The following is a 14,713-nucleotide window of genomic DNA, read 5'->3' as shown; positions in this document are numbered from 1 at the left end:
TGATCATCCACACTGTGATAAAAAATAGAACTTGCGCCATAATTTGCCTGCGGGCCCACTTAGTGAAGGCGACTCTTTTCACTAAGCTCCATCATCTTGTTGAAATCTCAACACTCCCTCTCGACAAGATATGGATTATCAGCAACCCCTATCCTGCCTCGGTGGTACTCAAATTTGCTCCTGGTGAGAGCCTTCATCAGAATATCAGCATCCTCATCCTCTGTTGGAATCTATGAAAGCATCATGATCCTCCACTACACACAATCTCTGATATGATGGTACCTGATGTCAATATGTTTAGATCTATCATGAAATACAGGATTACCCGAGAGTTTAATGAAACTCTGGTTATCACAGTAAATCACAGTAGGATCCAAATGAGAATCGAACAAACCAACCAGGATCTTCCTCATCCATATAGCCTCGCATGCAGCCAAACTTGCTGCCATATACTCGGCCTCCGTTGAACTGAGTGCCACGGATCTCTGCTTCCTGCTGTACCAAGAAACTATTGTCGATCCAATACTGAAGACCCCTCCTGATGTGCTCTTTCTGTCCGTTGGGCTCCCTGCCCAATCTACATCCGTGAAGCCACATAGCTTCACCTCATCCTCCTGTATGTACTGTTATCACAAAATCAAGCACTGAAGGGCTGCTGATCAGGTAGGCTCTGTGTAACTGTTTCAGACCAATCTTTTGACTAAGGATTAGCCTCCCTAGCCTGAGAAGGCTCTCTCAAAAGGTTATTGATTTTGAATATTGATAAGATGGCTAACTCTTGTAAGGTGAATTTAACAAACATGCTGGCTGGACAGACATTACAAAGACTTCCATTGGGCTTATGGAGTTAATCATCCTTCAGTAAACTATAACACTACTCATTCATAGAAGTCAGGGCATGTAATGTTTAAATACTCAAAACACATCTCATGGAAACTTCAGCTTATAAATACACACAGGAAGTCAGAGCAGCAAAGTGAATTCTAAGTGATTGTGTATCTATACAACTGTAAAAAACATAAAGGATAAAACAAAACCACATATCTTGAGCATTTGAAACAATGTATGAATCCTGAGAAGAAAAGCAGTCACTTGTATTACTGAAAATGAGTTTGTACACAAGCCAAAATAACACTCTCTGTTTTCTCAAATATCCAACCCTCATTACATAAAAGTTTCATCTATATATAGAAACATAACTTTAACTACTTTGAGCTTCCTCCTCCAGCATGAGGGGAGCTCGATGACTGCCACTAATTACCCCTATCCACTATTGAACAAACTATTAAATACAATTAATGCTAAGTGGAGTTCTAAAGAGTTCTACTTTGATTATAACTCTAACACTATCTTCTACGTAGAAAGATTCCTTCTTGTTCTTTGACACCTGGATTCTTTGCAGTTTGGCTGAGATAGCTGTGATGAACCTTTAATGCTCCATGTTTGTCTTCAATGACACATCTTTCTGTTACCCTGAAACATAGGCCCCTGTTTGTCGGTTCCAAGAATTCTACCACATCCAGAATTAGGCTCTGGCAAGATATGCTTATGCACTATGTTTCATTTCTCTGCAGCTTTTCCTTTCATCCTGTATATGCTTTCCCCTCCAGGACTACTTGTTCCAGTCTCCAGAAGATAACACACCATGGACTCTACATCATCACCAAAGATGCTATGCGCCTCTATCACCCTCGCAGGGCTAAAGCCCATAGACAGAATCGTGTGGATACTCCTTGACAGTGCAGTGTCTTCGACCACTTTAAAATCCCCATGCCATGTGCTAACTTCATTTCGGGATGTTCCTGTCGCTGAGGATGATGGCTCAGCACCAGAAGTGGAAGATTCTCTGTAACCGAATGGTTGTCTGTATTTATCTTGGGCAAGATATTCAGCCCGTGAGGCTTCCATCACCATGCGTTCGATTTCTTTCTATGTTAACACCAAATCAGAGTAGAAGCGGCCCTCAGCTAAAAGTGCATTTTTAATTTGCTGATCCTGCTGTGCTTTTATAGTAGCTTTCACTTGATCCTTGTTTATATTTTTCTCTTGAAGACTACTAAAGCCGAGGCCAACACCAATTGTCAATCTGTGTGGATCAACAAGAGAATTGTAGTGGTTTCCACGATGATAGCTAAGCCGGATAGGAGGCGAATCGGTACCATAACTACCACGAAATATGTTGATAGGTTATGTACTGTATGAATAAATATGAATGGGACGATTATATATCTCCGACATTGCCTGGATTTCCAAATTATTACCATAGACCTTGTCTCTCCTTTTTCTCTTGGAACAAGCTGTAAAGCTTTCTGCGACAAATTGAGAGAAGTGATCTCTCTCTTTCTCCATATAGTCAATGCGCATCTGTCTTGTGACATCATACACCTCTGGGTCACCATAAACTTGATCAACAACTGCACGAAAAAGGCAATTACCATCTGCTATCATGCGCCTCACTTCAAGCCCCTTTGACCGTCGAATTTCAATTTCAAACTGCCGTTCTCTTTCAGCATCAAACAATTCAGAAGCCAGGAAATATGTCGCACCAAGAAGAAGCACCTTTGAAATAAGACCACCAAGAGTAGGCCGAATCACACCATAACCCATTGAAACAACCAAAAGGGGAAGACGGGCCACAGTTTTCTTCACTGCCCCAAATGTAACGGCCCAGAATATAATTCCCATGGGCATGACTCTAGTTGCATTAAAATTTGCATACTCGAAGTACCACAGTGTCATTTCAAACATACCAAGGGCAATAACAAGGGTAATACAATTCTGAAACTGTCTGTAGATCTCTAGTTAGGTAGTCATCAACGTTTTCAGAATATGAAAGACCAACTCCAACTGGTGAATCCAGATATATAATATTTGACACCTTTGCCCAGGAGTATTATTAAGGTATATTTTGGGAAAACTTCTAACCGTCTTTCCGGCTTCATAATTGAAGGGACCATGTTCATATACAAAGCCATCAAAACTCGAGCAACCCGGACCGTCGTTCAGCCAAGGAACAAGGGATCTTTAGCCGCATTCCTACAATATGCAATCCCCCACCAATATATCTTACAGATTCAGGATCATCTACTGCAGTTATGCGCAAATGAGGATGCCCACCAGGCCTTTCTGCAAGGTCCTTTAAGAGATTTATGTACTGACTTCCCTACCCAACATCAAAATCTAGTATATGAACCTTCTGCTAATTTTATATTCGATTCTGATTTTTTGAAAACCATTTGCCTGTACCAAACTTTCAACTGCACTACAGAAGGTAATGCGAATTCCCGAGGAACTTTCATGCAAAGTGCCATTGGTCCTTCAATTGCCTTAGATGAATCAGATGACTTTTCAAATGAGGATTTCCTAGGCTTTGTCTGCTGTTCCTGCACTGATTCTTTAAATCTGTTCTTGAAAGGACTGATGATTTGCGGCCATTAGGTTTTAAACGAGACCTCTTTGGTATGGATTCCAAATCTTTTATCTTCCTTAATCTTTTCAAAGAACCAGAACCATCAGACTGCACATCCAACTTCCGTTTCCTATTTTCCTTTGTCTCGAGACGTTGACTTCTGCCATTTTTAAAGACATGAGGCATAGAATTTTGCATCTTGGAATTTGTTAAGGGAGTAACTTCATTTGGTTCTGAATTGCCATTTTCATCAGCTAAGGGATCCTTGACATTAGAATCATTTGACTCTGGCAAGGATGACAAGAGATCAAACTCCCGTCTAGCATTTCTGTTCTTAGTTTCCTGAATATCTCTGACCTTATGTAATGATTCAACATTTTTAGATGCCTCCAAAGATGAAATTGAAGTCAGACTTTTCTGATAAACCAGAGATCTGAACTTTAGGAAGAAATGAGATACCTTTGATGGACAGTCCCTTTCAAACCCATAAAACGGATCCAATGCAAGGGATAGAAAATCATTCATAAGTAGACAAAGAAGAGATTCAGAATTTTCAGAATGCACTTCTCTACATAGGAACTCATTACCTTCAGATTGATCAAACAACATGGGGGCACATCCTTTATTGCACATAAATGTAACTTTTCAAAACTGTTGCATCATTAAAACTAATTTTGAGATATTCGAGTAATATCCCAATTTTATCATCCTCTGATAATATTGACTGAACTTGCACCAAACACTAAACACCATCAGCAAGGCCAGCAAAAGATTTAAATGCTCCATGTCAACAGCAAGAACAAGCTCCTTAGGATATCTTTCTGTTCTTCAAGACATTTTCAAATTATAAACAAGAAAAGGTGGCAAGAGCCCGTTCTTCCCAGAAGTCATACTGCCATCTTTATATCTCCATCTGAGGGTTTTAAGTGCGCAACATGATCAACAGAAATCTGCTCTGCCTCCACAGTCCCTATGATGTTCTGATGGTGAAATTATTTTGAAACAAAACCGCGAACCTATCTGTTCTGCATCCACCTTCAGATATTGCAGTTGCACATTGAATTAACAGTTGTTTTGGAAGAGCTCCCTATATGAACATTATATTACCGCTATCCCCTTTGATGCCAACAGAGCCTGCACGTGTCAAGACCGACATGTAAGACCTTACACATGCTATTCCCGTAAAATTCTTGCAGAAAATATGACAGCTGGTGTGAAATGTGCTATGGATCAGCACGAATTCCCCATTTCGTAGCGCAGTTAGTGCAAAGTCGGTGTTTTTCGCTACGAAATCACTAAAACAGGTTACGCTGCGAAACTGCTAAAGGATTTATGCGCTGCGAAAACATTTTGTCCTTAAGCTAGTCTGAGCAATTTTGGCAACAAAATTTTCAATGATAACAGTGGCTCCACTTGGGATAGTGTGCCCTTGTGGTACACTAAGAACTTGCAGGTCCAGTGCCTTATCTATTTATGACAAACAGAAATTTTCTTAACAAGCATCCCTTTCAAGCTTCTGGGGCCTTCACCTTGGGCTTAAGCTTGATGATCACTGTAGGAGAAAGAAAACTACATCTACTAAAAAAAATGCTCAGTCATCCTTGAGCTTATTTGCAATTTCCTACCTACCTACCCTATCAATTTCAAACTTCTTTCAGCTCAATCAATGTGAAATTTCCAATGTAGCCAATCATTTGTCTTATCTGATATTTGATTTCTTTGACTGCATCGGAGTTCAGAGCCAATATGATAGTGTGATGACCGTTGCCACTAAAATTGTCTCTGATCTTTATAGGAAAACTGAAACACTGGAGAGTAAAACTCTTCCATGTAATCAGCTATAGGATCCCAGAATACATGATCAGCTGGATTTTTCTTGTAACTTTCTGGTTGTGCAAACTGATCTTCAACAACAGTGTTCAGTTCCTCAATCGTGAAAGAGAAAGGAACCAGCATTGTCTCCTTGCGTTCTGCCATAGAAAACTTCTGAAAATAATGATCATGATTATGGAAACTATATGCCTGAATTTGACCTTCTACACCTTCAATTTCTTTCTCAATGTCCTCAGCAACTTCATCCAAAAATCTCATCTTATCCTCTGCCTTGCAGTCAAAGGATTTTAGATATGAGGACAAGGACAAAGGAAAATTTTCATTTGTTTCTCCTTTACTATGATCATTATTCCATTGTTTGAAACCTTGAACTGAAGGAGAATTTGCCACCACCTCTGACCTATCTATCCATTCCTCCAAAAACATAAGCCATAAGTCTTGAAATGACTTAACGGATTTGATAGGAAAACTTTCAAGCCATTGTTTACATTTCCCTTGAAGTGAATCATAGAATAACATAATGCAAACATCCTCATGTTTAACTCTAAGAAGCTCTGAAAATTCACAAAAATCTGATATATGCTTCAAAGTTAAACTCAAATCTTCTCCGTTGAATTTTGGACCATTCCTTAGAAAATATGCATCCTTGGGAAAATGATTTGGGAAACCATGAATTCCTGAAAAATCTATGCATGCATACCTTGAGATAAGAATGGTAGCATCTGGGTCCTTCATAACTCCAGTGGAATCACCATGAATGTATGAATTTTGAATTCTTCAACAATGGAGTCGCCAAGGTAGATTTGCTGCCTCAAAAACCTTCTGAGCTCCTGCTACCTTCAGAAGTTCAGCTTCATAATTTCGGGAATGAATAATCTTCAGGCTCCCGGCAGACGCACCAAAATGTTATCACAAAATCAAGCACTGAAGGGTTGCTGATCAGGTAGACTCTGTGTAACTGTTTCAGACCAATCTTTTGACTAAGGATTAGCCTCCCTAGCCTGAGAGGGCTCTCTCAAAAGGTTATTGATTTTGAATATTGATAAGATGGCTAACTCTTGTAAGGTGAATTTAACAAACATGTTGGCTGGACAGACATTACAAAGACTTCCATTGGGCTTATGGAGTTAATCACCCTTCAGTAAACTATAACACTACTCATTCATAGAAGTCAGGGCATGTAATGTTTAAATACTCAAAACACATCTCATGGAAACTTCAGCTTATAAATACACATAGGAAGTCAGAGCAGCAAAGTGAATTCTGAGTGATTGTGTATCTATACAACTGTAAAAAACATAAAGGATAAAACAAAACCACATATCTTGAGCATTTGAAACAATGTATGAATCCTGAGAAGAAAAGCAGTCACTTGTATTACTGAAAATGAGTTTGTACACAAGCCAAAATAACACTCTCTGTTTTCTCAAATATCCAACCCTCATTACATAAAAGTTTCATCTATATATAGAAACATAACTTTAACTACTTTGAGCTTCCTCCTCCAGCATGAGGGGAGCTCGATGACTGCCACTAATTACCCCTATCCACTATTGAACAAACTATTAAATACAATTAATGCTAAGTGGAGTTCTAAAGAGTTCTACTTTGATTATAACTCTAACACTATCTTCTACGTAGAAAGATTCCTTCTTGTTCTTTGACACCTGGATTCTTTGCAGTTTGGCTGAGATAGCTGTGATGAACCTTTAATGCTCCATGTTTGTCTTCAATGACACATCTTTCTGTTACCCTGAAACATAGGCCCCTGTTTGTCGGTTCCAAGAATTCTACTGCATCCAGAATTAGGCTCTGGCAAGATATGCTTATGCACTATGTTTCATTTCTCTGCAGCTTTTCCTTTCATCCTGTATATGCTTTCCCCTCCAGGACTACTTGTCCCAGTCTCCAGAAGATAACACACCATGGACTCTACATCATCACCAAAGATGTTGTGCGCCTCTATCACCCTCGCAGGGCTAAAGCCCATAGACAGAACCGTGTGGATACTCCTTGACAGTGCAGTGTCTTCGACCACTTTAAAATCCCCATGCCATGTGCTAACTTCATTTCGGGATGTTCCTGTCGCTGAGGATGATGGCTCAGCACCAGAAGTGGAAGATTCTCTGTAACCGAATGGTTGTCTGTATTTATCTTGGGCAAGATATTCAGCCCGTGAGGCTTCCATCACCATGCGTTCGATTTCTTTCTCTGTTAACACCAAATCAGAGTAGAAGCGGCCCTCAGCTAAAAGTGCATTTTCAATTTGTTGATCCTGTTGTGCTTTTATAGTAGCTTTCACTTGATCCTTGTTTATATTTTTCTCTTGAAGACTACTAAAGCCGAGGCCAACACCAATTGTCAATCTGTGTGGATCAACAAGAGAATTGTAGTGGTTTCCACGATGATAGCTAAGCCGGATAGGAGGAGAATCGGTACCATAACTACCATGAAATATGTTGATAGGTTCTGTACTGTATGAATAAATATGAATGGGACGATTATATATCTCCGACATTGCCTGGATTTCCAAATTATTACCATAGACCTTGTCTCTCCTTTTTCTCTTGGAACAAGCTGTAAAGCTTTCTGCGACAAATTGAGAGAAGTGATCTCTCTCTTTCTCCATATAGTCAATGCGCATCTATCTTGTGACATCATACACCTCTGGGTCACCATAAACCTGATCAACAACTACACGAAAAAGGCAATTACCATCTACTATCATGCGCCTCACTTCAAGCCCCTTTGACTGTCGAATTTCAATTTCAAACTGCCGTTCTCTTTCAGCATCAAAAAATTCAAAATCCAGGAAATATGTCGCACCAAGAAGAAGCACCTTTGAAATAAGACCACCAAGAGTAGGCCGAATCACACCATAACCCATTGAAACAACCAAAAGGGGAAGACGGGCCACAGTTTTCTTCACTGCCCCAAATGTAACGGCCCAGAATATAATTCCCATGGGCGTGACTCTAGTTGCATTAAAATTTGCATACTCAAAGTACCACAGCGTCATTTCAAACATACCAAGGGCAATAACAAGGGTAATACAATTCTGAAACTGTCTGTAGATCTCCAGTTAGGTAGTCATCAACGTTTTCAGAATATGAAAGACCAACTCCAACTGGTGAATCCAGATATATAATATTTGACACCTTTGCCCAGGAGTATTATTAAGGTATATTTTGGGCAAACTTCCAACCGTCTTTCCGGCTTCATAATTGAAGGGACCATGTTCATATACAAAGCCATCAAAACTCGAGCAACCCGGACTGCCGTTCAGCCAGAGAACAAGGGATCTTTAGCCACATTCCTACAATATGCAATCCCCCACCAATATATCTTACAGATTCAGGATCATCTACTGCAGTTATGCGCAAATGAGGATGCCCACCAGGCCTTTCTGCAAGGTCCTTTAAGGGATTTATGTACTGACTTCCCTACCCAACATCAAAATCTAGTATATGAATCTTCTGCTAATTTTATATTCGATTCTGATTTTTTGAAAACCATTTGCCTGTACCAAACTTTCAACTGCACTACAGAAGGTAATGCGAATTCCCGAGGAACTTTCATGCAAAGTGCCACTGGTCCTTCAATTGCTTTAGATGAATCAGATGACTTTTCAAATGAGGATTTCCTAGGCTTTGTCTGTTGTTCCTGCACCGATTCTTTAAATCTGTTCTTGAAAGGACTGATGATTTGCGGCCATTAGGTTTTAAACGAGACCTCTTTGGTATGGATTCCAAATCTTTTATCTTCCTTAATCTTTTCAAAGAACCAGAACCATCAGACTGCACATCCAACTTCCGTTTCCTATTTTCCTTTGTCTCGAGACGTTGACTTCTGCCATTTTTAAAGACATGAGGCATAGAATTTTGCATCTTGGAATTTGTTAAGGGAGTAACTTCATTTGGTTCTGAATTGCCATTTTCATCAGCTAAGGGATCCTTGACATTAGAATCATTTGACTCTGGCAAGGATGACAAGAGATCAAACTCCCGTCTAGCATTTCTGTTCTTAGTTTCCTGAATATCTCTGACCTTGTGTAATGATTCAACATTTTTAGATGTCTCCAAAGATGAAATTGAAGTCAGACTTTTCTGATAAACCAGAGATCTGAACGTTAGGAAGAAATGAGATACCTTTGATGGACAGTCCCTTTCAAACCCATAAAATGGATCCAATGCAAGGGATAGAAAATCATTCATAAGTAGACAAAGAAGAGATTCAGAATTTTCAGAATGCACTTCTCTACATAGGAACTCATTACCTTCAGATTGATCAGACAACATGGGGGCACATCCTTTATTGCACATAAATGTAACTTTTCAAAACTGTTGCATCATTAAAACTGATTTTGAGATATTCGAGTAATATCCCAATTTTATCATCCTCTGATAATATTGACTGAACTTGCACCAAACACTAAACACCATCAGCAAGGCCAGCAAAAGATTTAAATGCTCCATGTCAACAGCAAGAACAAGCTCCTTAGGATATCTTTCTGTTCTTCAAGACATTTGCAAATTATAAACAAGAAAAGGTGGCAAGAGCCCGTTCTTCCCAGAAGTCATACTGCCATCTTTATATCTCCATCTGAGGGTTTTAAGTGCACAACATGATCAATAGAAATCTGCTCTGCCTCCACAGTCCCTATGATGTTCTGATGGTGAAATTATTTTGAAAAAAAACCGCGAACCTATCTGTTCTGCATTCACCTTCAGATATTGCAGTTGCACATTGAATTAACAGCTGTTTTGGAAGAGCTCCCTGTATGAACATTATATTACCGCTATCCCCTTTGATGCCAACAGAGCCTGCACGTGTCAAGACCGACATGTAAGACCTTACACATGCTATTCCCGTAAAATTCTTGCAGAAAATATGACAGCTGGTGTGAAATGTGCTATGGATCAGCACGAATTCCCCATTTCATAGCGCAGTTAGTGCAAAGTCAGTGTTTTTTCGCTACGAAATCACTAAAACAGGTTACGCTGCGAAACTGCTAAGGGATTTATGCGCTGCGAAAACATTTTGTCCTTAAGCTAGTCTGAGCAATTTTGGCAACGGAATTTTCAATGATAACATGTACCACAAACCATATCCCGATGTGCCTCTCAAGTAGCACAATACATGCTTGCCCTCCTTCCAGAAGAGCTTGGTAGGCTTAACCATAGCTTGTGAAAGCTGGTTAACTGCATAGCATATATCGGGTCGTGTATTGACCAAATACATCAACGACCCCACCAACTATCGATAAACAGTGGCATCCACTTCTTCTCCCGAAGTGGCATCCTCCTTCCTCCAACCTCCAGGAAGAGGAGTATCAACAAGCTTGCAGCCATGCATGTTGAACTTCTCCAGTATCTCCCGAGCATACTTGCCCTAAGAAACAAATAGTCCACCACTATGCTGCCATATTTCCAATCCTAGGAAATAGTGAAGGAGGCCCAAATCCTTCATCTCAAACTCTATAGCAAGATCCTTCTTGCATGACAATATGAACAGCTCATCACCTGTTAGAATCAAATCATCAACTTACAGTACAATGATAAGCAACTTACCCTCCACCACAATCTGGTATAGGTTAGGATCCGCCTCGCTCTTGGAGAATCCAAGTCCTGTGAAATAGCTGTCTATCCGTGAGTACCAAGCACGTGGTGCTTGCTTCAACCCATACAGCACTCTCTTGAGCCTGCACACATGCGACTCGCTGCTGAAGACCTCAAACCCTTCGGGCTTCTCAATGTACACCTCCTCCTCAATGACTCCGTTGAGGAACGTAGTCTTCACATCCATCTGATGAATGTGCCATCCCATCTGCACTGAGAGAGAAAGAATCGTCCGTATGGAAGAATACCTTGCGACAGGTGCAAAGGTCTCCTCATAATCGATCCCCTCAATCTGTGAAAAGCCTCGGGAAACAAATCTTGCCTTGTACTTCTCCACACTCTCGTCAACTGCCTGCTTAACTTTGTAGATCCATCTCGAACCCACCACTGATTTCCCTTCCGGTCTAGGAACAATCTCCCATGCACTGTTTCTGACAATAGAATCATACTCTTCCACCATGGCGTCTACACATGCGGGATCCTCCACAACTTCCTCGAAAGAGGATGGCTCAGTCACAACACACTTGCTCATAAGAGCCATGTATCCAGTGTACCGATCAGGTGACTGTCTCTGCCTGCGTTGGGCTGTAGGTGGTCCTACAAATTTCTCTGCGTCTTGAGCCAGTCGCTCAGCTTCTGTCAAGCGCTTTCACCCTCTGATGGTTGGTGCTACATGAGTGGTCTCTTCCACTCCATGAACCTCGTCCTGTGGCTGATCCACGTCCTGAAGCTCATCCTTAGGAACTAATAGCTCCTCATCTGCATGCAAGTGTAGCTCCCTCTCAAGCGAACACTTCATGGCTTTCTCCTCCTGAAATTTTATATCCCATCGCACAACAGTTTTACCACTGTCTGGAAAATACACACGATAGTTGTGGGGCGTATCAGTGTACCCCAAAAATATCCCAACCTCTGCGGTCAGCTCCAACTTCTTCCTGGCATCCTTCGTCACATGCATGTAAACATTAGCACCAAAAATCCTCAAATGAGAAAGATCATGCTTCTTACCAGAATAAGCCTCCTCGGGTGTACTCATGCCAAGTATCCTATGAGGACAATGGTTCTAAACATAAACTGTTGTATTGCATGCTTCCGCCCACAAGTGAAGGGGTAGGCCCTAATCATGCAACATTGCTCGTGCAGCACCCACGATCGTTCTGTTCTTCCGCTCAGCTACCCCGTTCTGTTGTGGGTTATGGGGAGCTATGAGCTCTCTACGAATCCCTTTTGCCTTGCAGAAATCCTTGAACTCGTCCGAGGTGTATTCACCACCATTATCGCTCCTAAGAGCCTTCACCTTCTTCCCCGACTCCTTCTCGACCAGTGCTTTGAATTCACATAACTTTGAATATGTCTCGCTCTTCTTCTGCATGAAGAAGATCCAGCACTTACGAGCGAAATCATCAACAAAAATCACATAATACCTGTGTTTTGTTGTCGAAGCAACTGAGAAAGGTCCACACACATCTGTGTGAATTCTCTCAAGGATCGTCGTGACGCGAATATCCTTCTCATGAAAGGTGGCTTTCACAAACTTCCCCAAAGTACACCCCTTGCACTGATCTGACTGCGCAAGTGTGCCTTTAGGAAGCCCTGTAGTGATCTGCTGCAGTATCTTCAAGGCTCCATAGTGAAGGTGACCCAATCTCCTGTGCCATAACTCGCCATCATCCCGGCTCACCAAACCTTCTGCCTTGCTTGCCATTGCTGCGAATCCATCTACATGCAACTGATAAAGGTTCCTCACTCGAACCCCTATCTTCCGGGTCTCACCAGTTATCTTGCTACGCAGGAAAGCCTTTCCCTCGCTGAAAACAACATCATACCCCTTGTCTTCTAACATCGCCACTGAGATAAGATTCTTCTTCAATCCTGGAACATGCATGACTTCCTTCAATACGAAGGTTTTACCAGACTCCCTCTCAAAGCAAATGGTACCGATACCGGTCGCACTATATCTACCATCATCGCCCATCTCGATGTGCACTGCAAGATCTTTGTCCTCCAGATCAGAGAACAAATCTTTATCTCCCGTCATGTGAAAAGGCGCACCACTGTCCAAGAACCACACGGATCCCATCACACTTGAAACCAAGCATGCGATCAATGAAAAATCAAGCTCAAACTGAGAAGCTAAGGCCTCTCCCCCTGCAGATCCAGTAGCTTGCTTGTTCTTCTTCTTCTGCGGACAATTTGTGGCACAGTGTCCATGCTGGTGACAGTGAAAACACTTCACCTTGAACATATCCTGCTTCTTGCCTTTCGCACCAGACTGAGAAGCTTTCTTGTTCTTCCCTTTCTTTTATTTGGCAGCCAAAGCACAATTCTCTTCATCAGCTCCCTTTGACGAAGATCCGTCCCTGGTACTCCACCTGATCTCCTCCTGCACAAGATCTGACCATAGTTTTTCCCATCCTAGCAATTTCTCCCGACCATTGACAGAGTCCTGATAGGAATGCCAACTCTTCGGAAGACCAAGGAGAGACAAGCTCACCAAGTCCTCATCATCGACAGTAACCCCCACACTTCCCAGCTCATCTCGACACTGAGTGAACTTCGTGAGATACTTGGGAATACTGTCACCCTTCTCGCATTTGATGTTTCTGAGTTTATCTTTGAGTGCCAGCTTCCTCTGATCGCTCTTGCTTTGGAATAATTCTGTTAATGATTTCCACATCAAATATGGAGTAGCCTTTCCATGGAGGCTGGACACAATGTGATCCTTCACGCCCTCCAACAGAATCCTTCGACATTTTTTGATCTTCTTTTGCCAAGCATCAGCTTGAGTAGCATCAGTAGGCTTTGGGATATCCGTATCTATGAACTCCTTCAGCCCGTTATCATCCAATACTGCCTCCATCCTGTCCTTCCATGCAATATAGTTTGAGCTACCCTCAAGATCATACTCTAATCGCAATCCGTTGAAAGACATTGCTGCGTTGTCACCAAGAAAACACTGCTACAAATTCGAATTCCACCAGCAACCAACTCAACCGCCTCGGATCTAAGATTCATGAGAACACAATATTTCTCGTACAGAGATTGACTGTATGGGAATTCACCAGATATCTCACCTTCCAAAGGAAGGATGAATCCAGAGGCTACCTGGCCCGATTACAGACTCTGCCTGAAGAAATAGAATGTAAACACTTCCTGAATAGTAGATCTGATGATCAACAGCTCCGATACCATGTAGAAATTTTGAATAATTAACACATATTCAACAGAGATTATCCTGATCATGTACTATTGTGGAATGCATACACAATACATAAGCTCCTCTACGTTGATCATCAATATAGCAGCATCATTAACAATAAAACATCAAGAGCATTCACACATTAACACAGTATGTAACCCGGGGAAAGCATCTCACTAAAAACCCAAATTATTTGTATATTAATGATTGAGACCATGTAACATTACAAAGTACAATTCTTTTTACAAGCAATCCAGTACCAGCTCCACCTGTTACACACAATACAGCTCAGATCTGATCTCCAAATCTATTCCACTGCTTGCCTGCCTCCACTGCTCAATACTTGCTCAAGAACTGATGAGAATGGCTTACCAAACTCGTATTTCACCTCAAAATAATCACTCAAACTTTGTTGGACGTGAGAAAAGGCTACAATACTGGGCAAATATGTGAGCAAACTCATTAGCATAGTCAATCCCTTGATTGTGCAAGATCTAGTGCACAACTATTGTCACAACTGATAGCAATCTGATTCTCTACCACCTGTCCCTATTGAACTGAACATGCACTGACATGCAACTGAGTTAACTGATGTATTCATTAGTTGCATCATGAGTTAATAATTATTTTAACAACTCATCATTAGTCTATTTG

At 41.3% G+C, this 14,713-nt stretch overlaps 2 pseudogenes; both read right to left on the bottom strand.

Annotated features, from left to right (window-relative positions):
- Nucleotides 1-1,523: 1,523 nt before the first annotated feature.
- On the bottom strand, nt 1,524-2,739 carry LOC149147303 (OVARIAN TUMOR DOMAIN-containing deubiquitinating enzyme 6 pseudogene; annotated as a pseudogene).
- A 4,292-nt stretch (nt 2,740-7,031) lies between these two features.
- Nucleotides 7,032-7,876, bottom strand: LOC149147302 (OVARIAN TUMOR DOMAIN-containing deubiquitinating enzyme 6 pseudogene; annotated as a pseudogene).
- Nucleotides 7,877-14,713: the final 6,837 nt, after the last annotated feature.

Source organism: Pinus tabuliformis, chromosome 9 (genome assembly GCF_031772625.1).
Source record: "Pinus tabuliformis cultivar Carrire ecotype Pingquan chromosome 9, CPIR1, whole genome shotgun sequence".
Lineage (NCBI taxonomy): Eukaryota > Viridiplantae > Streptophyta > Pinopsida > Pinales > Pinaceae > Pinus > Pinus tabuliformis.
The sequence above is the reverse complement of the archived record's forward strand: the minus strand, read 5'-3'. Positions and strand labels throughout refer to the sequence as shown.